Source organism: Triturus cristatus, chromosome 7 (genome assembly GCF_964204655.1).
Source record: "Triturus cristatus chromosome 7, aTriCri1.1, whole genome shotgun sequence".
Lineage (NCBI taxonomy): Eukaryota > Metazoa > Chordata > Amphibia > Caudata > Salamandridae > Triturus > Triturus cristatus.
The window spans coordinates 655420298-655446811 of NC_140590.1; the positions used below are offsets into that span (position 1 = coordinate 655420298).

General features: G+C 41.9%; 1 protein-coding gene across 2 annotated transcripts in view; it reads left to right on the forward strand.

The window, feature by feature from the left end:
* Positions 1-26514, forward strand: part of AMZ2 (archaelysin family metallopeptidase 2) — a 414175-nt gene that overhangs the window by 157762 nt on the left and 229899 nt on the right. The window lies entirely within an intron of this gene.

Below are 26514 nucleotides of genomic sequence, written 5' to 3' on the forward strand. Positions count from 1 at the left end.
AGGTTATGTGGCGGTTATGTTCAGATTTTGGATTCTTTGCAGCAGTTACAAGTGGCTGGTGGCCTCAAGCGATTTCATACAGCCCACAGTGACAGGTGCGTCTTTTAGGGCGCTGGGGCAATGACCCACTCATTGTTTTGGCTCATTGAACCCCCATAAATAAATGATTAGCAAACCTTATTCTCTCTGCAGCAGCTTGACAACTGATCGAGTGAGGAGAGCTCCAGGCGGCTGACGAAGGGTGATGCCCTGAAACCAGTCCCAGGATGTTTGTTTCCAGTCCAGGGAGAACCTGGCTTGGCAGTTCGGGCCGGATTGTTCCCACAAGGAACAGGGTTAGGACTGATTTGCATATGGCTGGGTCTAAACAGGGATGGTGTGGTGAGCAAAAGAATGATGGATTAAACCCAGATCCTTGTGACTGGGGGTGAATGTTTGCATTGTCAAGCATTCCGTCCATCAATTGTTTCTTTTGCATAATGTTTCAGCAAAGCACTGCGCATACAGTCAATGGGGGCCACCGTTTTTTTTTCCACAGCACCACACGCCACTCCTAACACAGGCGCTGTGCAAACAATGGCAGACTGAGCTTTTTTTCCTCACAGCAGGCTTCCTTGAATTTTAATTAATTAATTGTGTTTTTTTAACCAGTTCCGCACTTGCGCTTCAGCAGTGGCGTTGCTGCTTGCGCAATGGCGGGCTCTTCTTGTGTTTATGTTCAGCGTGCTTTCACTTTCACAAAGGCTGCACGTTTCTTTCTTTCTGCACGGCTCACCTTTTTTTTCAGAGCAGAGACAGCCTTGGCCTCTTCATATGGGAGGAGGTAAGCAGGGCGTGACGTATTTGATTTCTCAATGAATTCCCAGAGACCAGTGGCGTAACAAGGTCAGGTGGTACCCGGTGCGAAAAATTGCTTGCTGACCCCAGCTTGACAAAATGGCAAAAATATGTTCAAAACACATATTTTTGTTATTTTGTCACCCCCCCTCAGTGATGACACCCGGGGCGGCCCACACCCACCGCCCCCCCCCCCCCCCATCCCTTCCTAAACCACTGCCAGAGACAGCATTCAACCCTGCAGTTTAATGGCCTCGAAGATATTCACTAAGAATATATTTCTGTGGTAGACAAGTTGATGTTTTTGGGAGGACTCCCTACGGGTCTGACCTTCAGATCGCGGAAGAGGGTGAACGAACTTTATGAAAACAAACATTCCCCCTTCCGCTGTTAACCTGTAGGATTTCGGACATGTTATTTATGTTTCTTTACTTGATTCTTTTACTGAATTCAAAAGTAGCCACAATGACTTTCATATCTTTACCACAGGTTTTGATTGAGGCTCCTGTAATGTAAATCAACAGCACAATTACCTTTTCATGTAGAACACAAGCGGAACATACTTTGTTTAGTCAATCGCAACAACATGAAGTTAAACTACTGCCCGCAAAGACGTGTTTTGCTTTCTGAAACTTGTAATGATGTGGTTTCTACAGTAAACATGAAAATAGATTGTTGTAAACCGATATTCTAATAGAGGACTGCCTTTAGGAAATCAATGATTTTTTTTCTTGCTTTTTCCTCTTAAAAACATTTATAATTCACACTAAACAGTTTGAATAGGTAGGTCGTCTTGTGGTACATTCTTGAAAAGATTATATATATCCGAAGATGTTTCATGTAGTTACAGGCAGAGTCTCTAAAATGAAACATGTCACAAGCAGCGGTACCACTAATTTCTAAACTAATTCACCATTTCCAGAAATTAAATACTTAATATGTTTTACACGTCTTCAATAGGAACTTAAAATATTGGTCAAATTCTGTAAAACGTAGTCCAGTTTTATTTTTGACGCATTCTGCGCATTAACCATATGAGGCTTTTGTGTAGATCTGTATGAAAATCAAACCCACTGTGGAAAATAAGAAAATGTATACCTTTTTCCAGGCTGACAAAAGCAGCCTAACAAATGTCTGTCTCTTGACTTTTGGTTGTTGTTCGCTAGGATCCTTTAGATCATTAGGCGTTTGTGTGTGCGCGCGTCTGTGTGTGTCTGTGTGTGTGGTGGGGGTGTTGGAAGAGTGAGATGGGCAGTCTCTTCCCTCCAGTTAGCATAGCCTTGCCCCCGTGTTTGAGATTTCTTTTCTGAACTCTTCCCACTTCCACAGTTAGCATCCTTTTTGACCCCTTCTTTACATTTATGTGTAATATTTCTCCTATAAATTTGTTCCACCCTCTTTCCTTGAAAGGGTTTTTTCCCCTCACTAATGTATCACCACTCAGTGCTTGTCCCAGAAGTAAATAAAAATAAAAAAAGACTAAGATTGCCATGTCCCTGTTCCCTCTTTTTTGATTTTTTTCTCTTTTTTTTCCTGTTTTCAGTTTCTATTTTTGGTAAATTCTGGTGGGGTTTTTTCAGTACCTTAAAAAACAGTGGTTATCGGTGGTTACACATTTTTGAGCATTAAAAACAACAGAAACAGTATTTTTACGGTGTTTATGGAATTTCAATTTAATTTTAATTAATTTTAATTATTGCTTGCCTTCTGCACTGATAGTGCATGTGTATAGTTAGCGTGTGCACCGGGTATATGAGGTCCAAATATATTTTTACTGCACCAAATTGGACTACAAAGTCAATACTATTCTGCATTATCTCTGAAGATTGTAAAGATGCTTTCAGCATACCATCTCACAAGGGACATTTTTCAGCAGCATTCCATGTGACACTGCGTTCCATGTTTACCAAACATCTGGTGTCATGTTTTCACCACTATCTCAGATGCTTGGTGGCAACATTCTTTTCACATGTACCTGTCACTACATCTTGCATTGAATGTTTAAAGGCTGGGGTGTTTGGCAATTCACTTACACGGGGCAGATGTATCAAAGGATTACACCCATTCTCTGTCTGTGGGTAAATGTGATGATACATATTAGGAAAGATTCTTATAAAACCAGCCATTTTACCTATCAGTGAAATCAAATGTAGCCAAAATATCAAATATGATTTTGATATTTCCCAATTCTCTACAGTTTATAAAATAACTAAATAAGACCGAAACATGCATCGAAACAGTGCATCTTTAGACCTAAGACCACAAAACTGAAAAAGGCAGGAGGAAGAAGAGACAATGTTTTAGTGACATCCATGAACCACAAAACTCAAGCAGAGTAATGTTAGCCGAGTCTTTCTTGATGCTAACTTTTATAACAAAGTTACATTGTATTGGCCCCTTCAGGAAGAAATAAAAATGGCTCTTTCACTTATCTTTTCCTTTCTTTGAATGGCACTTAGTTTGTGGCTGCAAATGTGTTTTTTCAGTGTTTATATGTTTACACTGGTGATGGCTATTTTCCTTTCAGTGGGGTTTTACAAGTTATCATAGGTTTAAACCTAAAATCAGATAGCCTATTTATGATGTATTATATTCACTTTCTCCATCATATTCCTGCCATCTATTGCCACTTTCCCTCCTTTGCCCTACCAATACAGTCACCCCATTACCACTCTTCTTTCCTTTCCGCTAGTTTAGTAATTCTTTCAGTTCTATTAAAGCATGGGGCTCAACTCGTGCTTTCTAGGCAAAGGCATAAACGGGGATCATGCCGCCCGCTGATTGCACTCCTCTATTACCTTTCTGCCTATGTGGGTTCTATGCCTTGTTCTTATGAAGGGCCTTGTTATTCAGTTGAATAACTCAAATTTGTTGACTGATGACAAAACAGGCACACCCCAGAGGTAGATTCATTCTTCTTACACACCATGCTGGTAAAGCAAGACTTAGATTTCCAGCTCTTACCTCATATCCTCTCCAGAGGGTAAGAATTGTTTCTTACAGCCGATTACCATTTGTTTTCACCAACTTCTTTTAAAACATTTTTTTTTAACCTAGTATAAAACGTACTCGGGTTCTCCCCACGGGAGTCTTACTTCTCACTGCAAGTGTTTCTGGAGAGAACCTTGTGGGATTATTTATTTTATTTAACGTTTTTTGAAACACCTGTCTTCACCATTGAAGGTTATGTGTGTGTCGTGTAAGGAAAACAACAGAATAAAAGTACTGGCCACGTCTCCTACTGCATTTGTGTTGCTACTTTCCCCATCTTTCGCAGAACTATTCTGGTGTACTATGAGCTATAAAATGCGTGGTTTACCAGCTGCATTATTGAGTGCTAATCTCTTGATATATTCCAACCAAGCACACAAATTCCATTTCTGGTAATATTTCCGAATGATCAGGCCAACTTGACTGTGATTAAAATGCCTTGGTCTCATTCAAGTGCTTAGACCATCCTGTATGTCATCCTCTTTTGCACGGTGTTAACCAAGTATTTCGATACGGCTACCATCAATCATCAATAGATCATGCTTGATTAACTTGCATAATGTCAGAGCACTGTTGGACATGGGACTTTATAAATAGCTGCTAAGTTTTGTATGCAAGTGTTTGAATTTAGTTCAATTTAAATACATATTTGAGAATCGGCTAAATAGAAGATTGGTTATAAAAGAAGCAGCAAAAAAATAGGCAACATTATGAACTGTGAGGTGCGTATGATTAATAGACTTTAGTGTGTGAAATGGAATTACTCCCCCTCCCCCTGCCCTCTGGTCCTTAATGGGATAGCGCAGTTGAAAATTTGAGCTGAACTGCATTATGAGGCAAAGAATGGCCTCTTCACCAATGGGACTGAGTTGCCTCATACTATGGTTAAAGAATGGCTTGCTTTGAGTTCACTTTCAGTTGATCTGGCCTATGTAAAAAGTAAAAAAAAAAAAAAAAGTGCAATGGTTTCTAATTGTTTTTTATACAACAGAAAACCAAAGAATCTTACATAAAAATGCATGTGTACAGTTAGGATGCCTCAGTCTAGTTTCTGTTCTCTGGCCTAGTAACGATTTAGATCATGGGTCTCCAACCTTTTATGTAATAAGCGCTAGTTATGATCAATGAAAATCATCCTGAGCTGCTAATATTATTTATGTTGTAACAGTAACCACATCTGACAAGAATACATTGGTGATGCAAGCAATCCTTAGCACAGGTACTCGTATTATACAGTAAAATTATGACGTGTTTTCACAGTACAATTCAATCCACTTTACAGAAGAAATGATTTAGTCTCTTTCTTCTAGATGGTTCTTTATTCATTGGTAGTCTTCTTTGTGGTACATAACAGCCAGCCAACACTTGTTTCGTCGCAACTAGGGAATGTAGTCCCGCGACTTTTTCAAGGCTATTCTTGGCTTGATAAATGTATTTAGTAGGTGGTGATAATTCCAAACCACCTATGGTTTCTGTAGTAATGGCGTCACTTTTCCTTTGAATATATGTTCCTTGGCCAGATTCAGTTACTTCTCAGTACTTATTCGACTGAAAATAGAACCGCCGTGACGCCCGTCTCTGGTTTCCCACTTTAACCGGGAAACCAGAGACGGGCGTCACGGCGGTTCTATTTTCAGTCGAATAAGTACTGAGAAGTAACTGAATTTGGCCAAGGAACATATATTCAAAGGAAAAGTGACGCCATTACTACAGAAACCATAGGTGGTTTGGAATTATCACCACCTACTAAATACATTTATCGAGCCAAGAATAGCCTTGAAAAAGTCGCGGGACTACATTCCCTAGTTGCGACGAAACACGTGTTGGCTGGCTGTTATGTACCACAAAGAAGACTACCAATGAATAAAGAACCATCTAGAAGAAAGAGACTAAATCATTTCTTCTGTAAAGTGGATTGAATTGTACTGTGAAAACACGTCATAATTTTACTGTATAATACGAGTACGTGTGCTAAGGATTGCTTGCATAACTGTATTGAGCAGAGGCTCTTAATTCTGGGAAGTCAGGCGGTACTTCCCACCTTATAGCACCGTCAATCTATTAATTCAGAACCTGATAACATATGTGAAATTTCCCTGTGGCGCCTTTACCTAAACCCAAAACCCCAGTGACAGCATTACAAGAATACATTGGTGGCCACCGCATGCATGATAGTCAGCAGTGGTCACCTCAGTGCATCATGCAGGGTTAACTAAACACTCTCTCACACATAGCAAACTTAGTGAATTCTAATATCTAGCAGATGACCCCGTAATACCCTACCAGTTGTTCACATGACCCAAATAGTCAATGATCTCACCGTTCAGGGCGGGTCCAGTTTCCATTTTTGGGATAGGGTCAGAGTGCATCTTGGAATGTTTAATGCTTGAATAATTCATTTTCTATTGCAAACAGTTCCTTGTGGTTTCTCAGTTTGCAGGAAATGAGACAGGTGAGTGACCCTATGGCTCAAAGGACCACTCTGTCCTTTGAGGATTTAATCATAAGTCTTATAACTCAATTTTCTGTAGCTGACTATTGCTTGAAGCTAGAACAGAGCACTGGCTCTTTCTGGGTTTTTCTCTTACTTCCCAGTAAAAAAACTGAATGTAACCAATGTCAAGTAGCTTAATCAGAATCTAGTTTTTTGCAGATTGTTCACTTTGCCAGTATAATCATTTAGAACAACGTGCTTATGTTTTTCTTCAGGAGGCAAATGACATTTATTGCTATCCATTATTCCAAAAATTATTTAAAAATAGTTTAACTTGATGTCTTTATGTAGGATACTGGACATCTGCTTACTCTTTTCTTTCCAGAAAGTGTGGAGAGCTGCACAGGATGCAAGCTTATGTAAGTCGTTGGCATCTGATTGATCACATTATGGATATAAAACTAGTCTTCTAGTACAGATCTTGGTGAGCTTCTCAGGTGTCCAATAAATCATAAGGAATGTTAAAAACATTATTATTTAATGCAGCAGTCCATATAATTTTTTAACTCATATTAATTGCTACTTGTCATTTTTGTTGATTCTCCAGCATAAGCAACTCTACCAATAAGAACACATTTTCCTCCAAGAGTTCATGACAATAGTTGTACAACCAAAAAGCTCCTGGCTTTCTGTGATTTGAACCTCTCTGTGATTAGACATTGAGTGGGCGTCTATGCCTTGAGTTGCAAATACTTAAGGTTAGATATACTCCCACTTGTTTCCGTTATACATACGTTCTATATATTTTCAACTGACTTTTTATAATCAGGGCTCCCCAGAAATGATACAATAATGTCCTTACTGGGTTAGCTCAGTAGTCCTTTAAACATTTTGGACTGCCTGATGAATCTTAGGTTGACTGCCACGTTCCATCGTATTCAATTTTTCTTATTTTCATAATTCATTAACACATTTTTATTGCATTACGTTTAACATTTACACAAGCATTTTAAAAATATGTGGGTATAGAGAATTTGTATAAGTAATCTTTCTTCCAGCTAGATGCAGTCATTAACTTAAGGAGTAGGCCCATGCCGACCCTTCCCGCTGAGCTACTGATGTTCTAAACTTCTTTACTTGAAATACCACAGTGTATATTTGTAAGTTTGGAAAGATCAGCCCTTCTTTTTCTAATAGATCTTCTCAGTTTAGCATAAGATAGCCTGATACTTTGAGATGTCTACTGGAAGCTACTGAATATCCTTGAATTGTAATAATTTTTGTTTTGCCACTAATGGAACAGAGTTAAATAAGAATTTACATTTTGACATTGTTCACCTCTTTTTGAAACATTGATTCTTCCAATCACTTTTTTAAATAAAAGGGTCAATATTTTACCACTTGTATTCACATTCTCAAACATAACCTTGAAGAAGTTGCTCTTCAGTGCTGTTACCAAATATTTTACCACACCACATATCTCATAAGATGGATATGCTGTATTCCAGACCATAACCTCCTGATTTTAGTAGATTTACTGCTTACCCCAGAGCAGTGATACTCAAAGCACGGACAGGGGCCACATGCGGCCTGTTGACCTTTACAATTGGCCCTCTGGTCAACAGCAGTGGGCTGCTGTTTACTGGACTCAGCACGAACATTGAAAATATGTTAAATAAACTAGCAAGCATTTATTTAAAAGTTAATGGAAGTTAACAAAAAAAGTAACTATGGTGTTCTGTACAGCTTAAATTCAAAAACACCTTAATTTTTAAAGACCAAATTTCTCCAATTTCCCATCTATATTGGGGATTCTTATTTTTGGATTTATTATGTAGATGATTAAATCATCGGGAAAAGAAAGTAAGTAATTCTGTTATTTCAGTTGATAACAATAAACATTCTACATGACAATAAAAGTGCAAAGTATTCAAAAAGTGCCCAGCTCCAACATTTTGCCACTACAATTTACATACGACTGCAATCTGGGAAACGGCATTTACAACGCTGCTGTTACAACGCAGGTAGGTAACAACGCGGTCGTTGTAACCTACTGCGTGGTAATAGCACGCGTAGTAACATGCTATGTTCCTGCAATCTATGCAAAAAGGCAAATAATTAAAATTGATATTAAATATTTAAAACCATTCTACATATTTTAAAGCCACAGATGAATTAAATCTCATCTTTATCAGCAAAAGGAAAGGAGGAAAGTATAGCAACAACTCCATGTGCAGTTAAGGCAAATGCCAAAATAGAGTCTTCCTATACAAACATCAGAATCTTATGTTGCTAACAGCCTAGCCCCAAAGCACAATCAGTTTACATTTTGAACAGTCACTTACAGCTATTAAACAAGTATTCCTCATTACTGCTCTTTCGCTGTTAATAACCTATCTACTCTGTTCATAAATATAATAAACTGTACAGTCACAATGGCAAATCCTCCCCTCCATACAAAAAATAGTTTGGCGACACGTTCTGATACCATATTGGTTAAAAGCATTAAGAAGCTAATATTTGTGCTCAATCACCAATTATGTACAGATACATAGTACATGAATAAGTGATTCTTTTTGTTGTAGACCCAGTCTACATGCTCCTCAATCAGGTTTATCTGACTATTTTGGCAATTGATCATAAGAAGAAAATTGCCCACCTCAGCATGTAGATGAAGTTTCTGTGCCAGTGGTTTGTTAAAGAGATCAAAGTGGATTGGTGATAAGTCATCCCTTCCCAGTACCTCGCTTGATTTCAAATCCCGAAGTGAGATCACCATTTATTAATATCTTTGCCATTGGACTTGCATGTGGTGCCTGTATAGCTGTCAATTGCTTTGATCCCAAACCAAACTGTCTTAGTTTCTTCCTTAAGTATTCCAAATTGACACAATGAAAGCCTTGGTGGTTGTATGCAGAATAAACTGCAGGTGCTATCATATATTGAGTTACACTATCAATTGTTGTAATTAGTGTGTGGGTCACTTAAGCAAGCTTTCTCATTAGAATTAATCCCTTCTGATATTCATGCAGTCGATCTGTAATGAGCTTATTTTTCTATGCAGCTTAGATGTGTGAGACTTGTGTATCTTAATTTAACAGAGATTAGTCTGTAGCACTCCCAACTCTTGGGATCCTTGTCTGGTTTAAGTACTAGAGCTATACCTGACTCTGTTCAAGTATTGCGAGCCTTGTTCCCATCCATGATTTAACTGAACAGGTTATACCACACTGGCAGGATTTGACTATGCGGTTCTGTTGGCAGGACATCCCCACCTGCAACCTCATCTTCCTTAGTCTATCAATTTCTTTCCTATTTTGTGATGTGAAATTGGCCTTTGTTACTCTACTCATTGAGTTTGAGTAATAGCAGCCAAATTGAGTTTTTATAACCAAACAAATCCTCCTCCTATGCTCCTTAAACATGCTAGCGAAATGCTGCCTCTGTTTCCTGTCTTGTAAATACTACTGTTGATCCGACTAGCTTCTTAAGTTCTTTGATAATGTCTCGAAATATATCTGTTCTAATTTTCCGTGCTATAAGAGTCCAGCTAGCCTTGCTTTTCAGAGTGCTGAAGTTTACCACCTTCTTCTTTATATCTGGTCTATTTTGCATTTTAATTATGCTTGTCCAACCTAAGTGTCTCATTCAATCTAATAACGGAGTCAAGCATGTTGTCCAAACTGCCAGGTGTACTTATAGCGAACCCCAGTTTTCTCAATTACGATTTGTAAGACACCCTCTCAAGAACCTTTATAGACAAACATATACTTGTTTCACTTCTTTAATTTTCTGGTCATCTAGAACCATCTTTTTATTTAAAGTCCAGGATATACTTTCATTTAGAGCACAAAGAATGTGATACCCACATATTGAGGCAACTCAATATTGATTTTTGGTAATGCAACAATATTCATGGCATCATGTTGATAGAAAAAGAAAGGCTTCTCTCATGAAGGACACTGATACCTCACCCACTGCGGTGGCATGCTTCAGGAATGAGTCTGCCCCTCACCCTTGACATTAAGTTTGTTATCGAGAGTAGACTTCTGAGTAGGAGGCTTCCAATGAGACTTTTATGATGTTTCTTCTCGTATCACAGGTATATTTATGCCCTTCACCAATATAGCTCTCCTAGACTCTTTAGTGCTGAGGGAATCATGGAGGATCTATATGAATGTGATAAATGTACTTAGTGGTAGACTGGGTTAATGTTTTTATTATAGATCCCCTATCCCCCTGTTATAAGACTGAAAATTGATGTGTGACACTTGAAGTGAAAATGTTCCCCTATTTCTATTTGAATGGTCAGCACGTTTTAGCTATTATTTAAATCACTTGTGGAGTCTCCGGCTTTCTTCTGGACTGAATCCAAGCTAATTTTAAAACAGACTATCAATGTGGAATTTATAATGTGGTGAGGTTAGTGAAGAAGTATTTGTGAAATTTTTTAAAAAATCAAACACAAAACCTGTAGAGCTTGCCTGGTTTTAAAGTAGTTTCTGTTATCGAGGCGAATGAGAACAACCAAATGTCTCAGAAACGTATTTTTACAAACCGTATTTTAGTCACATTGCACTTTACTCATATCTGCCATCTATAAAAGATTGTATAAAAAAGATTAATTTGGGGTTGTGTATTAACACACGCAGCTGGCACAGTGTAAACACAACATGCTGTGCAAGGCATATTGAATGATATACACTGTGTTCTTTGTAATAGTTCTGGATGTAATTACTCACCCTACTCTATACACTTCAAGGAAACTCTAAGGAAAGAGCTCAAGGTTCAACCTCAATGACTGTTTAGATATTTTAGCTGATTAAAGTAAGAGAACAGTGTGTGTTAAATAGTTGATAAAGCGATCAGTAGAAGCCAGTACAGAGAGGCTAGGTTCATGACCTTCATTTTGTAGATGACAGTGGGTGGGACATGCAGGAGGGATGACTTTTTGAAGGTAAGAAAGTTCCTAGCTATAACCTGAAGTTGGACGAAGGTGAACTCGAAACAGTACTGCATGTGTCCTTGGAAAGGATTTTGATGAATGGCTGTAGGTAAAATGTGTAAACTGCAATAGTTCATTCTAAACATTGGTGTAAGTAGGTGGCAGTGCTTTGTGCAGGAGCTAAGGCCACTAATTTTTGTTACGGGGTGTCCAACGTTGTTCCATGATGGCATGATCTATAGAAGAGTTTTAGGATAAATTCGCAGAATAACTTTACAAATTCCCAATGGGAATCATTTATATAGTCAGTGGTGTTCATGAGAATCTGTCATAGATCCAACTATTGGTTACAATTGTTGGATACTTCTGTCCTCATAAATTCTGAATTATTTTGCGGAATTTGAAGCTTCTGTTATTTTGGAATAGAAATGGGTCTTTTTTGGCCTTATTCCCTTTAGAGGTCCACTGATTTACTTTGAGGTCAGCCAGAGTTTGTGCTTTGATCAAACGTTGCCACAGAGCTATGCTCTTTTGGTTAAATAAGCCAAATGTTAACTACCTCTTATTGATGCTGTTGATGGATTTAATTTCTGGCTGCTTGAGGGGAAACATACTTTAGTGCAAAGCTGCGACCTTTCGCCATGTGGATTTTCACTGATTTCTTACCACCTTCACCACAGGGACAGCTCGGGTATGGGCCTTGTAGTTAGTTTTGTTTTGCATGAAGATTAGTAAGAACAGTAGCTCTAGATAGTGGCCTTTGGAGTCAAGTTGTGTCCTTTAGATTAGATTGGCTAACTGACTAGTCACTGAAAGTTCAGGCTGTTCATATTCTGTGTGATATCTGGAGCATAGATTTTGGGTGAATCTTTGGCCCAGATATTCAATCAATCAAGGGTTTATAAAGCGCGCTACTCATCCGTGAGGGTCTCAAGGTTCTGGGGGGGTGGGGGGGGGGGGGCGAGTGCAGCTCAGGTTCAGTCAAAAAGCCAGGTCTTGAGGATCTTCCTGAAGGTGTCCAGGGTAGGGGAGCGTCTGATGTTAACTGAGAGCTCGTTCCAGATCTTGGCTGAGATGTAGGAGAATTCTCTTCCGCCTGCTCTGTTTCTGCATATGTGGGGGGTCTCTGACAGGGCGAGGTCTGCGGAGCGGAGGTTGCTTTTGGGTACGTGGAAGGAGACTCTCTCGTTGAGGTATTTGGGTCCGATGTTGTGGAGGGATTTGTAGGCATGGGTGAGTAGTTTGAAGGTTACTTTCTTCTCAAAGGGGAGCCAGTAGAGGTCTCGTAGGTGTTGGGTCATGTGTTTGTGCTGTGGGGTCCCGAGGATGAGTCTGGCTGCGGAGTTCTGGATGGTTTGGAGCTTGTGAAGGAGAGTTTGGTTGGTTCCGGCACAGAGGGCGTTGCCGTAGTCCAGTCTGCTGGTTATGAGTGCGTGGGTCACGGTCTTTCGGCATTCGGGGGTATCCATTTGAAGGTCTTGCGGAGGCAGTTGAAACTGGTGGAGGCGACGGACTTAATCTGGTGGGTCATGGTGAGGGAGGAGTCGAGGATGATGCTGAGGTTCCGTGCGTGGTCTGTTGTGGTGGGTGGGCTCTTTAGGGCGGAGGGCCACTAGGTGTTGTCCCAAGCGGAGGTGGATATTGAAGTTACCTAGGAAGAAAAGCCTATTCGAGAGTGAGTAAAGTTGTGGATGCCCACTCCATTTTGTAATACCCCCATAGATCCAATGTTTATTTAATGGGCAGAAAAAGTATGAATTTAATGTCTACGTAGAACTACTCTTTTGATTCTTCTTCACTATCTGTAGTGGATTCTTTAGATAACAGACCAGACTTTCAGACCATCAATATGTATGGAATGTCACAGGGACCCTTTATGTGCTTTTGTCAGAATACCTACATCCATGTCATCATGTTCGCTCGGTACGCTTGTCTCGCCTGTGGTATGAAAGACTGACTTTTCCTCTTGCTGGTCACTTCAGAGGTTGGCGTATCAAACTAGTAGGTAAAAGCATCCGGTATAACCATCAAAGGGGTGAGTGAGTATAAAGCTCGTTACCTTTATGAAAGCAAGCAAGCAAGCAGTGTGGATTAAGTAGTTGATCATATGAGGTCCTTTCAAGTGACCTCTTGTTGTTAATTCTACATCAAATTGATTCTGTAAGGGTAAACGTTTTACCTGCAGCTATGCCAGTTATCAAAACCAGTACTTAATTTGTAAAAGAATGAGTGCTGGTGCCCAAAGCTCTGCTTTGAAGCCCCCAGCAGGTGTTTTTATGTGTCAGCTCGCTGAATATCAAGGCTGCATAGACTTCATTTTACATTAGGCCCTTTTAATCAACTCCCAGACACCCCATGCTCTATTAACTCACTCTTACGGGTTCCTGCTTTCTCCCTTTGCAATGGTTTTCCATCTTTCTCTTTCCGCTTCATTCCCTTGTTTGCTTTTCCCTCTCTTGCTCTCAGGAAATCTCAAATGAAGAAAAATAAGTGCTAGCCCCCAAAAAAGAGTGCCGGTGGGCCCCACCAGCAACCACTGGATCAAATTAAGCATTGATGAAAACTATTTCTATGGAGATGGTACAACATGCAGCACTGCTTGCGTTCACTCTGGTCCAACTTCAGGTCATGGCTACAATCTTCTCACCATAAAACATCATCTCCCACGATGGTCATCTGCAATGTGAAGAGCATAAATCTAGCCTCCCTGTTCTTGGTGCTCCTATCACCAGCCCCATCAACACCATCGGTGATGTCCCTTTAAAACTCTCACAATATGCAATATTCAAGCCAATACAAAAATTGAATCGAGCTGAAAAACTTTCTGTCTGGGTTCTAAAGTCTTGACAAAAAACACACTATTCATTATTAAAGAAGAACTACCCATCCTCATAAAAACAGGGCAAGCATGCACCGTGATGTTTCTGAAAATGTATTCAGAGTTTGATACAATGGACCATGATGTTCCTGAGCAACATATTACTCACAGCTTCCTGAAATGTTGACTGCCAGGTGATCCAACCCCTATTGCATTGTTTTGTCAGGACTATACAGCACAAGTATATCATAAGATAGAATGAACGCTTATGGAATGTTTGTCCCCTGGCACTTGTTCCCATGGAGTATTTTGTGGCACAAGCACAGATGTTGCAGGATCGCTCGAGTCTGAGGCATTGAGGCTACATCCTCTTTAAAGATGGGTTTTTCTTGCTGAAGCCTCTATCCAAGTCAAGAGTAGGAAGCATTAAGTACAGCATCTGGGCAGAGAATTAGAAGGAGGAATACAGAGACAGAATAACTTTGCTTCTCCAGCCTACTAGCTCGTGGTCCCTCCTGCAACATGTATTTGTTTCTGCATGTTTATTTTTCATTTTGGACCTTTTGAATTATGGCCTCTGTTGTGGTCAAAACCAAGTTAATCATATCCTAGGAACATGGGCTATGCCATATTAGTGTGCTGGGTTCTCCCGGTGTAGCACTTGCTATTGTGAGACTAGCCAGGCTGCTTTTCAGGGTCTGTCATTGATTAGTCCCGTATATGTCAACACACGCCTGTTGTATTGGGGTCAGTTGTGGAATCCTGGAGCTTCATGCCTTTCCCCTTAATTCTCAGTTTCAAAGTGAATTCAAAACAGCTTAGAAAGCTGCTCTGTCTCTTTCAAGCTCCGCAGAAAGACCTATGTCCATGAGAATAAATATAAATACTTAAATTGGATCTCTAGAGTAGTAGAATCAGCCAGTAGATGATGCTTACAAAACTCTTATGGAGATTGCAAACTCTGCATAGTGGTGTCACACTGCAGTATGCAGAGAAGTGTGTTAAGTGTTACAGTATGAAACATTGCAAAGTGTGATAACTGGGTCGTAAAATAAAATGTAAAAGTGTGATCTGATTCTTGTGTAAAATGGTATTCACAAGATGACTCCAGATCACTTAAGACACAATGCTTCAGTGCAGTCCTGGGCATTTCATTTACAAATCATTGTTGAAGGTGTGTGAGCTCAAGTGCATCCATTAAAATGAACCAAGACACCAATTCCACAATGCATTAGGTTATTAAACAAAAATGGTGCCCTTGGGGACATAGAGCCATCTGGTAATTGTATCCTTCTTCCTGCCATTTTCTCACAATATATCTGTATTTAGGGCAATAGAATGCACAGTTTGCCACACTGTTTGCCACAAAACGTCCAAAAGAATCTTAAGGGTCAATCCTAACTCCACTTTTAAAGCCCCCTTTTACATCCTACCATATTTTGAATGTTTTATAGCTTAATAGTTTTAAAAGCACAATTTCCACGAGATTTACCAGACTACTCTTGCACAGAACAGTTGATTCACTTGGATGTGCTCTTTCCATCCGACCAGATTTTGACAAAGGTTACTGGCATATGTGCTTTAAATGCTGTGTGCTACTAATTGTCCACATTTTCCTGTAGGAAGACTCTACAAGTACTTGAAAAGTTTATTTACATCCAAACAATGTGTTTCAATGTTGCTGGTCTACTGTGCTTCAAAGTGCACTATTTGAAATAATTTTATTTCACAACGCAAATCGGCATAAAAAGTAATGACATGCTGGTATCTCACACCCGCACCTACTCACTATCTTCCCCGCCTCTTCACCACTCTGCTGGCGTTGTATGATGGCGCTGGGAGACTCCATATACATTTAGTGGTCCTGTCCAATCATCACAACTTTTTGGAAAGAAATTCTTAGCCGCATTAAGGGAATGGTAGGTTTCCCGCTCCTGGAATCCTACTTGATGATAATTCTCGGTGTCCGACCCCACTCTTGCAAGGCATGACTCAGGCAGAATGGCACCTAATTAGCCACATGTTGGGTGCTGCCAAGCAACTAGTAGCTCTAAAATTGAAAAACACACGTTCCTTCAATAGCTCAATGGTACCCAATGGTCCTTGCAATAGAAATTCTATCTCATAAATTCGCCTGCACAGAAGGGATATTCACCCACACTTGGCAGCTCTCATACACTGCTTGTTCGCTTGGAGCATTTATGTTTTACACCTCCTAGACTCAAAGTGCTCCAACTTTTTGACTGAACCCTCATGTCAAACCCAAACAGCACGTCACCTCTCTTTACCCCATGTCTCTTCCTCACAGGTCCTCCTGAGCTTCTGCATGCGATGGATGGTTACTTTCAACCTAAAGTGAACTGTCTTTTTATCAATGTGCATCACTGTTTTCCTTATCGCTGTTATGCTGAATGTTTTTTTTCCGAACATGCTGAACTTATAGACTCTAGGCTCCCTTTCGTCCTTTGGCGGCCCCTACTACCGCAACAGAAATGCGAAATAGCTATATTATGGCTGGTGGCCTTTACCACCACAATGTAATGGGATACTGAAACTTTTCTTTTTGCAGAGTTTTATATAACGCAAACTTGACCCAAATCGGGTATCAAGCACTTTACCTAGCACCAGTTATGTTACATGAGGGCACGTATTCATTTTGGTTAGGCACGGGGAGATTAAGTGATTTGCCCAGAATCACAGGATGTTCAGCGTCATTGCCGAGACTCGAACCCAGTTCCCCAGATTCGAGGTCAACCGCCCTAGCCATTAGGCCAACTCCTATCCCCATGATGTGCCCAAGGTGTACCGCTTTTTCTTTGTTGTCTTTGTATGCTAAAACGGAATAAAGAGATTTTCAAACGAAATTCACTATATGTTACTAAATTTCCCAAACATAAGTGGGAATAAGTGACCAACTACCTTGGAGATTGGTCTTTACAACCTTCCATCTGTGGCTAGTTTGCCCCACTGGCCTTTAAAATACTCAGTCCGTCTTTATTTTTCCAAAATGCCTTGAGAAGACCCGTGCCAACTGTAAATTGGACTTTAAACCCTATGAAATGTTAGCGCTGTTTGTGGACAGTATTCAGAGTTTGCCACTACATTACCCTTCAGTGTACTATTAATTAATCTACATTGATACATTCCATTGCGATTCAGATGTGTTTGTCCATTTTGATCTGACTCAGAAATGTTTTTTATATCTCAAAAAGCCCACAGTTCACTGTGTATACAACTGAAGAGGAGCACTCACACGCTATACTTTTAGATGAATAAATAATGTGCAGCCTTGACAAGCTACAGTCCATACGTGGGATACCTTTACTCCCCATAACTACTCATGCTCATAATATTTATTATTAAAATGCAGAACGGAGTAATCAAAAACTGCAGTGCTACACGTGTGTGACTGAACTTTGCCAAGCAATGAAAGATTCCCCTTACTGGTTAGACCCACCAGGCTAAATGTAATCCATTGCTCACCATCAGCAGGGCTCTGGCCTCTCTTCTAACTTCTTCTGTAAATACTTATAACCCCCATTAATTGATATCCTGGAAGCCCACGATATTGGACAACAGCAGTAAGCAGTAAGCATGTCTATATCAAGATAAAAGAGGGATAAGGAGTCCAAGTGCAAGTCCTAACTTGCTCGAGGGATTTTCTGCCCTGAATGCAGAGGAAGTGGCTGTGCCTCAAAATCCAGAAACCAGAGCTGTTGCTCGTAATTACTTTATATCGATTACCTCTCCCCTTCTCATGGTTCATCTCCACGGAGAGCCCCACTTTCCCCCACAATTCCAAATTAGGAAAGCACCTTTTCTTCATCTCCTCGCTAATGAACCCAACAAGAATGTATTTTACAATTTACACCAATTGCTGTTGTTACCCCATAATGGGACTACTGCAGTGTATTTTATACTCCTCTTCCCCTATAACTAATCACCAAGCTTATGAAAACCCATAACCATGCTCCTTGCTTCTTGTACAGCTTTAAACTGTATTACCACCTCATGTTGGCCTGGAATACCCTACACTTGCTTCCATTGGAGACTCTTCGCTTGATCAATAAAGCACACAGTGGCGCCACTCCTAACCACATATCCAGTTTTTCCCAACCTGTAGCAAGAGGTCGACCACCCAAAATCTACTGGGTGGCTGCCTTCCTAGATACAAATGATTTGGTTTAAGGTTAGTGCACATCCAAATTTCCTCCCTATGAGATGTTCGTCCAACACATCTCAGATTTGAGCAAGACCTAATCAGATTTTGCAGGAACTGGTGACATTCCACTTCTGCTCTGCTTTGAACTGATTTCCCCTGACATGACACAACAGAAGGGCCCTCTACCTGCAGCAGCCCATCTCATCAATGGTTGCCAAGCATATTTGGAATCACACAAATGCTCATCCCTTCTTTGGAATTCACTTCCCACACAGATCACATTCAAGACATGCTCTATTTTCTGCAAAAAAGCCAGCTACAACACCCAGCTATTCCTGGTAACCATAATCACGACATGCAGAGGAACATGAGACACACCTCAGCAAGCCGCATTATTCCCAAATTGGAGCCAGGAAATGCAGGTTGGTGGAGATGAGATGCCAAGCCTTCCACTGTGCTCGCAAAACGTTGTCATGAGTATAATCATCCAGCTGTCACACCAACGTTATGAGAGGCCCCACACAGCACCGACTTCCACCCACGTCTGCGCCCATTGCCCTTTATATTCCCCACACTTCTCTCCCTGTTCTGTAACTCCAACCTTGTCTCCATTTGCAGTCGGTGTGGTGAAGAAGGGACCGGAGCTAGAGAGGCAAAGTGACCGTTTTTATTGGTAAAGTCTCACTCACGAAAGGCAGGGACTGGTCAACCCGGATCCCGGTTACAACTGACCCAGTCAGCTGGAATCCTTGTCTGCAGTTCTGTCTGTGAGCACGGGCAGCTTTAAACAGGCATGGCACGAGTGATGCAGCGCGGGCATGAGTACACAGCGCACAAGCTGCACAACACCATGTTACATCATATTACACCACCTTACCCCCAAAACAAAAAAAAGAAAACATAAAAATACAATCCTGCAAAATATGTAAACAGTTATAACTGACACCAAAGAGCTACAGGAGCTAGTAAAGGCATCAGCACTAGAACATTGCACAATCCTTTGCTAGGTCTTTTAACCTCTCGTGATCTAGTACATACTACAGTGGAGTGACTGAACTGCTGTGAATACTGTCACTTCCCTCATGAAATTGTCTAACTTCCCCGGTGTCCTTTTCAGACTGTACCCACTGTGCCAAATCTAAATCTGACCCAGTACCCTTTCTCCTGTAAATGATGCAGGCCTGCTGCTGTGTGAGCTTGACCGATTCTGTTTGTTCCACCAGCATCTGTCTTCCAAACGGACAAATTCCTTTCCAACTCTGCAAACTCTTGTTGGAGAAGAAAAGATCGCTCCCCCTTTCTGACCATCTCGGTTCTTTTGATCAGAACATAACCTCCAACCATAAAATCAGAGTCTGCGCTATGATCCTTACCAAAGACCTATTTCATTCTTTCCTTTCCTCAATGACCCTTGCACTAACCTTTTCCTTCAAAGAGTTACTTTCCTTTGTTTCCTTGATGGCAATTTGGTCCATTAGCCACACAGGAAACAAAGCTGAATGATCATTTCTCCCTCTCAACAACAAGCATTGGCATAGCCAATAGGTCTCGCTTTCGGGACTTAATAAGAATTTAGTTCTGCATCACAATATCCTTGGTGCAAAAACATTAACTGTTGCATGGTTAAACAATTATAAGGACCCAAAGGCGAGACCTATTGGCTATGCCAATGCTTTAAAAAAAAATTTTTTTTTTAAAAGACCAGCAGTGCTATCGGGCTCCAGCTGTCACTTAGAGGTAGAGAGAAAGAGGTGTGTAGAGAGAGAGGTGTGTAGAGAGAGAGAGAGGTGTGTAGAGAGAGAGAGAGGTGTGTAAAGAGAGAGAGGTGTGTAAAGAGAGAGAGGTGTGTAAAGAGAGAGGGGTGTGTAAAGAGAGAGAGGTGTGTAGAGAGAGAGAGGTGTGTAGAGAGAGAGAGGTGTGTAGAGAGAGAGAGGTGTGTAGAGAGAGAGAGGTGTGTAGACAGGTAGAGAGAGAGCGGTAGAGAGAGGGAGAGGTAGAGCGGTTGAGTAAGGTAGAGCGGTAGAGAGAGGTAGAGGTAGATCAGTAGAGAGAGAGAGGTAGAGAGAGAGGTAGAGAGCGGTAGAGAGAGGTAGAGCGTTAGAGAGAGAAAGGTAGAGAGACCGGTAGAGAGAGATAGAGTGGTAGAGAGAGAGAGGGGGGTAGAGAGAGCGGTAGAGAGAGAGGTAGAGAGAGAGCGGTAGAGAGAGAGGTTGAGAGAGAGAGGTAGAGAGGGAGAAAGAGGGAGAGGTAGAGAGAGAGGGAGAGGTAGAGAGAGAGGGAGAGGTAGAGAGAGAGAGGTCAAGGTAGAGAGAGAGAGGTCGAGGGAGAGAGGTAGAGGGAGATAGGTAGAGGTAGAGAGAGAGGTAGAGGTCGAGAGAGCGGTAGAGTGAGAGAGCGGTAGAGAGAGAGAGGTAGAGAGAGAGCGACTTGACCTAGCTCCCATATATTTATGAAGCATTACAGGCTGCAGCTGGGAGAGAAATGATTCGCATGATTTGGATCACTGGTGTTGGATGCAGGGACAGAATAAGGGGAAGTGAATAAACCTCAATTCTTGGTTTGACTACAAACCCAATGCACAGCTTTTTGGGATTAAACAAAAAATCACTCCAAGTAATTTGAAAGTACGTCTATTGCACAAGAGAAAAACATGCTCATTGTATCGCTTATATATTTTGCTAAATTCTAGACGGCTGCCCCTCAATGTTATTCAGTAAAGAATGAGTGCACGGGCAACAGCGTTAGTTGTTCGAGCATCTAACGCGTCAGTTTTTTAATCTAGAGGGTGGAGGGACAGTACTAGGAGCACACCCATAGATAATCCCCCCGTACAACGCCACCACCCGCAAGCAGAAGACAAATGAAACTAGGAGAATGCCAGATGGCAGACAGCTTCAACGAGTAGGACAAAACATGCTATGTTACCTCTCCGTCAGCCATTTGTTGCTCCACATGTTAATGGCGCCTCGCGCAAGACAAGAATCAAGACTGATATAGTTGTGTGAGCTAGTCAAAACAAGTCGACAAAAGTAAAAGTGAGGGAGGGTGCAAGCCCGGGTGATGTGGGTGCGCGCACGCGCTGAAAGTAAAAAACAAGGGAGAGCATAAAGGGAGTGGTGCGTGCGCGGCCGTTGTGCGGCCGCGAAAAGTGAAAGTGATCGCGATCAAGCACGAGGCGAGCGATGCGCTTTGAGCATGAGGAATGCCATATGGCGCCTCTGCTCATAAGCGCGCGCCTGTGCACATGCACTGCAAGCTGTAGCCGGCGGTAGCATTTTTTGAAGCCCTTACTTAAAGTCTCGCCAGACCAGCGCAAGCGCTGGGTCAGGCGAGACCTAAAAACGGAGTGACCCCAGTGGTACAATAGGGTGTAGTATTGACCAATGAAAGCTCACTTGCAACCTGAACATAAGCCTTGAAGTCACCATATAGACCTCTACCCTCAGACCAACCTTGTATTATATACAGACCGACTTGTTTAAAAATGTCATCTTCTTGACATGCATTTAACCAATCATTAGCACCAAATGTGGAATTATCTTCTTGAATGGCTTGAACGGCATCAATAGAAGCAACACACTCAATGTCATCCATGTCAAATTCCTCATCCACTTTTTCCAGAGGCATGCGAGACTGGCAATCTGCCCGGAAATTCTTGCCTCCTGCCTCATGACTAATGTTAAAAGTGTATGCATGCAGTTTCAAAACCAATCTTGTAAATTTTCCAGACACATTGTTGTGAATATCCCATGTGAAAATGTAAACTAAAGGTTTGTGGTCGGTGTGTAGCTCAGAGTGTCGTCCCCAAACATACATTTTGAACTTTTGAACTGCCTAGATACACACCAGGGCCTCACATTCAAACGTGCTGTATTGTTCAAATTTCCTGAGTGACCTGGAGAAAATGCGACTGTTGTCTCCTTACTCCCTACCCTTTGACTCTGGACTGCCCCCTAGACCCTGGAGGCTCGCACCCACAGTCATCACAGATGTGCTATCTTCCCTAAATGCACAAAGAACTGGTGCCTCCATGATTAAATATTTTACTTTGTCAAAAACAGTTTGCACTTCCTCTGACCAAATGAATGTATGTCCTTTTCTCAACAGAGACCTAAGATGCTGTACTGCTAATGCATACCCTGGTCCAAGCTATACATAATACTCAGCAAGAACTAAAAAGGAAAACAAGGCATCACGATCAGTGGGTGCACCAGCCTTTACCAACGAGAACTTTGGTTTGATGCCTAAATCCGTGATGGTTTATATCAGGTTCTGCAATTCTATGGTGGCAAACTTACATTTATCTTTCCTTACAGTCATTCCTCTGTGCATAAGAATAGACAGAACTTTGTCTGGAATGCGATTGTGCTCTTCAAGAGGATCTGCAAAAACCAATATGTCGTCCTGGTAGGCTTGTACCTCTTCGAGGTTGGCAAACTAGACATCCATGAGTTTTTGTAACAAGCTGGCAGCTGATGCTAGCCCAAATGGTAACCTTAAGTACTTATAGGCACCAAAAGGGGTGATTTAAGCCGTCCATTACTGTGACTCCTTGTCCAAAGCGATCTGGTGGTATGCAGACCTTAAATCAATGATGGAAAACCATCTTGCATTACCCAAGTTATCTAACATTTCTTGTATCCTGGGCAAGAGGTGACAGTCTACCAAAATATTGGCATTCAAAGTGCGCAAGTCTACACACAACCTGATATCGCCTGATTTCTTGCGTGCAACCACAATCTGTCCCACCTATTGAGATGATCCAGCTAGTTCTATGATACCCTGGTTATATAAATCCTTTAATATTTGTTTGAGTTCTTCCCGGACTGAGAAGGGAACCTGCGTACTTTCTTCATAAATGATTGTGCATGGGGCTTTACCTTAATGTGATGAACGAAACCCTTGACAGTTTCCACCTGTTCACTGAACAGCTCCTTATGCTTAGCTAGAATTGCGTCAACAGATACCTCCATACTTCTCACTAAGCTTACCAGCATATCACCTGCGATCACAGGCGTGCTTGAACCAGGAACAAGGTAAAAGCCTATTTTAGCAATGTCCTGCCAACCAATGATGTTCTTACCTATGATGACACCTTAGTATTTGTCTCCCTACCCATGCACTGTACTTTAGCCATAAAGAAGCCTACCATGTCAATAGGCTTCTCACCAAATGCTTTTGGGCGCATATCTGGGCAAATGAGTGACTTGCTTTTACCCCTATTTGTTATAGAAGGTAGTGTCTCAAAGAATAGTGATTGGTGAGCTGGAATCTGCCATGACCTGAAACAAACATTGTCAATCAGAGCATCACAACTGGGACCTTTCACTGTTGTGGAAACAATGTTACATTAATTGGTTAAAACTACGTTACTTAAGGACTCTGTACAAGAATCAAGTTCAATATCCACATTGCTAATGCGAATAGGGGTTTCGCTACTCCTGCACACAATCGAAAAGTGTCCTAACTTTTTGCAACCAAGACAACGTTTACATATTGCAGGACACCCTGGAAAGTTGCGGAAATGGTTCTTTCATCCACATCTGTAGCAAGCAGCTCAAACTCTTTTTATGTTTCCTTTCTGAACTTGTGATCTTCCTGTATTATGCACTGCACATAACGAATCCACCTGGTGCTCAGAAGTTGGACCAGCAACCAAATTGACTGTGGCATCAGGATTTAAAACGTTTGATGAAATTAAAGATCGCTCAATCCTTTCAGTCAAATACAAGACTTTATTGAGAGTAGGATTGTGGCAGCTGAGCAACTGCTCCTGAATCTTTTTTTAAACAGAATTGAAAACAAATTGATCATGAATATACATATGCAAATTCAGACCAAACTCGCACGTAGCTGCCAAAATTCCAAGTGCAGCCACATAACCCTCCACTCCCTCATCAGCAAGTTGTTTCCGTTTGACGAAATCATGTCTTTCTAGCATGACATTGGGTTCCTCTGCGTATTGTTTCTGCAGACTTTCGATTGCCTCCACATATGTTCCAGTTGTCTCCAGATTGACAACGAGTGGCGGAAATGGGTGGTGGATTATCAAATATTTGCTGTGCAGTATCGCTCAGACTGCCGAACAGAAGTGTAAGTTTTCGCTGTGGGCTGTAACCACCCACATCCATGGCAACAACAGGATTTTCCAACAGGCTAAACAATGGGGCCCACTTGATGGTAGGTTTGCCTGTTAATGACAAGAAGGGAGGAGGCTTTGTGATTTGTTGTGGAGTGGCCGTAATGAGGAAACAATAAAGTACAAACAACCAAAATTACTGTCCACCTTGAAATATCTTTAAGAACGATGCTACTGTACCACAATATAAAATGGCACCATACTTGTTTTTGTGTGTGAGCAGTCACATAACTTAAAAGAGAAAATTGAGTAAAACCAGTCAAATTCGTGAGAAAAGAACAAAATGAAAACACAGTACCTGCAGCTGCTTATTAAGCAATGAATAGCAGCGTAGGTGTGTCCACACACAAGGACACCATGCCGCTCAAACGTGAGGAAACTGGCCAACAAATGAATCGTTGGTTAAATTCATCATCCTCACCAAATTGGCAAATGTGAGCCCAATCAAATATGGCAGATGCATGGAGCGTCACTGCCGACTCATGGTGCATGGAGAGTCACTGCCACTGCGTGGAGCGTCACACGCAACAGCGTCCTGCTGACATGGGCCTACGGTCTGTTGCCAGGAAACTGCTTGTAACTTTATATCTCTTGTAATCAAACCTGTTTTCATGTAAGGTCCTCTAACACCTTTTGGTAATGTACACAGTGTATAAAAATGCAAAAATAACTGATTGGTACTTGCACCCTCAGTCTGTTGCCCAAATGAAAAGGAAGAATCAGACAGAGTCCTTGCTGGAGACTTCCCCCTGCCGAGCCTGCCTGCCTGAGGTGAAGGCTCAGACAGCAGCCAATGAACACAATAGGCCCCATCAAAGATAGTTAAAGCTCAGGGATGAAGCATTTTGGTTTTGTCCTCAATGGAGCAACTCCATTCCTGCCAGCCTCCGTTCCTCCCTGCCACTAGTTCTGTTATCTGCTCGCTCCACATCCCAGACCATGCCTCAGCCGACCAAGTTCATTGGAGACACCATGTTGGTTTTCCTGGCCTCCCAGATAGACACAGCTCCAGCTCGGTGAAGGCCTAGGGAAAGCAAGACTGGACCACAAGGTGGACAGATGCACACTGACACCAGAGACCCAGGTCCAGACACTAAGACACGCATTGTCGGGCACCCTCAAGGCACACAGTGTCACACCCCACCAATCATGCCTGATGGCAGTACCACTTCAAGGCGCATGCTCTGCACCACCCAGAGAAAGGAGGCAGAACCACAGCTCCCTAAGGAGGTACCAGAAGATGTAACACCATGGAGTAGGAGCACCAAGAAGAGGGAATATTCAAAATGTGGCTGGGCATCATACAGCCCTAGAGAAGTCAGGAAGAATTGCGTCAGCAACCACCTTGATCATCATCAAGCCGGAGCTCAACACCTGAGGCAGGTGGCCAGACTACTTAGACAGTCGACCATTGAGCGGTCCTGTTGGCCAGTCCCAGAGAAGGTGCATCCCACTACACCCAGAAGGAGTATAGACTCAAGCAACGAGTGGTCTCAGCTGCATAATTGAAGTGATAGTGCATGTTGAGGCACCAAGGAGGAGAAAGAAGAGAAGGAAGTGTAATTGTGACCAGCCAGTTCACGTTGGGAAACTCGATGACCATCCAAGCTTAGGAGGGAAGATCAAGTGAGGCCAGGGCTCAAAGGTACACTCGAGAAGACTCAAGCTGCTGACGGAGGGCATATAGACACATATGCAGGCTACCAATGTCAAATTAAGATGGCGTGGCGACAGCCCAGCGGGAGAACCACAAGTAAGCCGCACATACGGGGGAACTGAGTCTCTGCCTGATGCTTCCCAGTGCACCCGTCCAGACACAGTCACTGATGGCTCAGCAATCCAGAGCATCCAAGCTAAAGAATGCAGATGCCTCCACAGAGAAGGTATGCAAGCACATAGCCACCATCACTCCAAGTTGTCGACAGCCCAAGCAAGAAGGCCTGTGACCATCAAGGGAAGTCGTCCCCACCTGTCATACAAGTTAACCACGCAAATGGCAACACCATCACACCAGCCCTGTCTAGTGTGTCATCACTTCAAGCCATTGAGCCAAATAACCAGAGTGGAGTTCAGCACTGTCATTATACCTACAGGCAAGAAGCACCAATGATCATCTGAATAATCAGTCAGCTAGTGACTACCTGCTTACCCCACCTGCATCCTGATCCCAGTGGTGAGAGCACGTCCT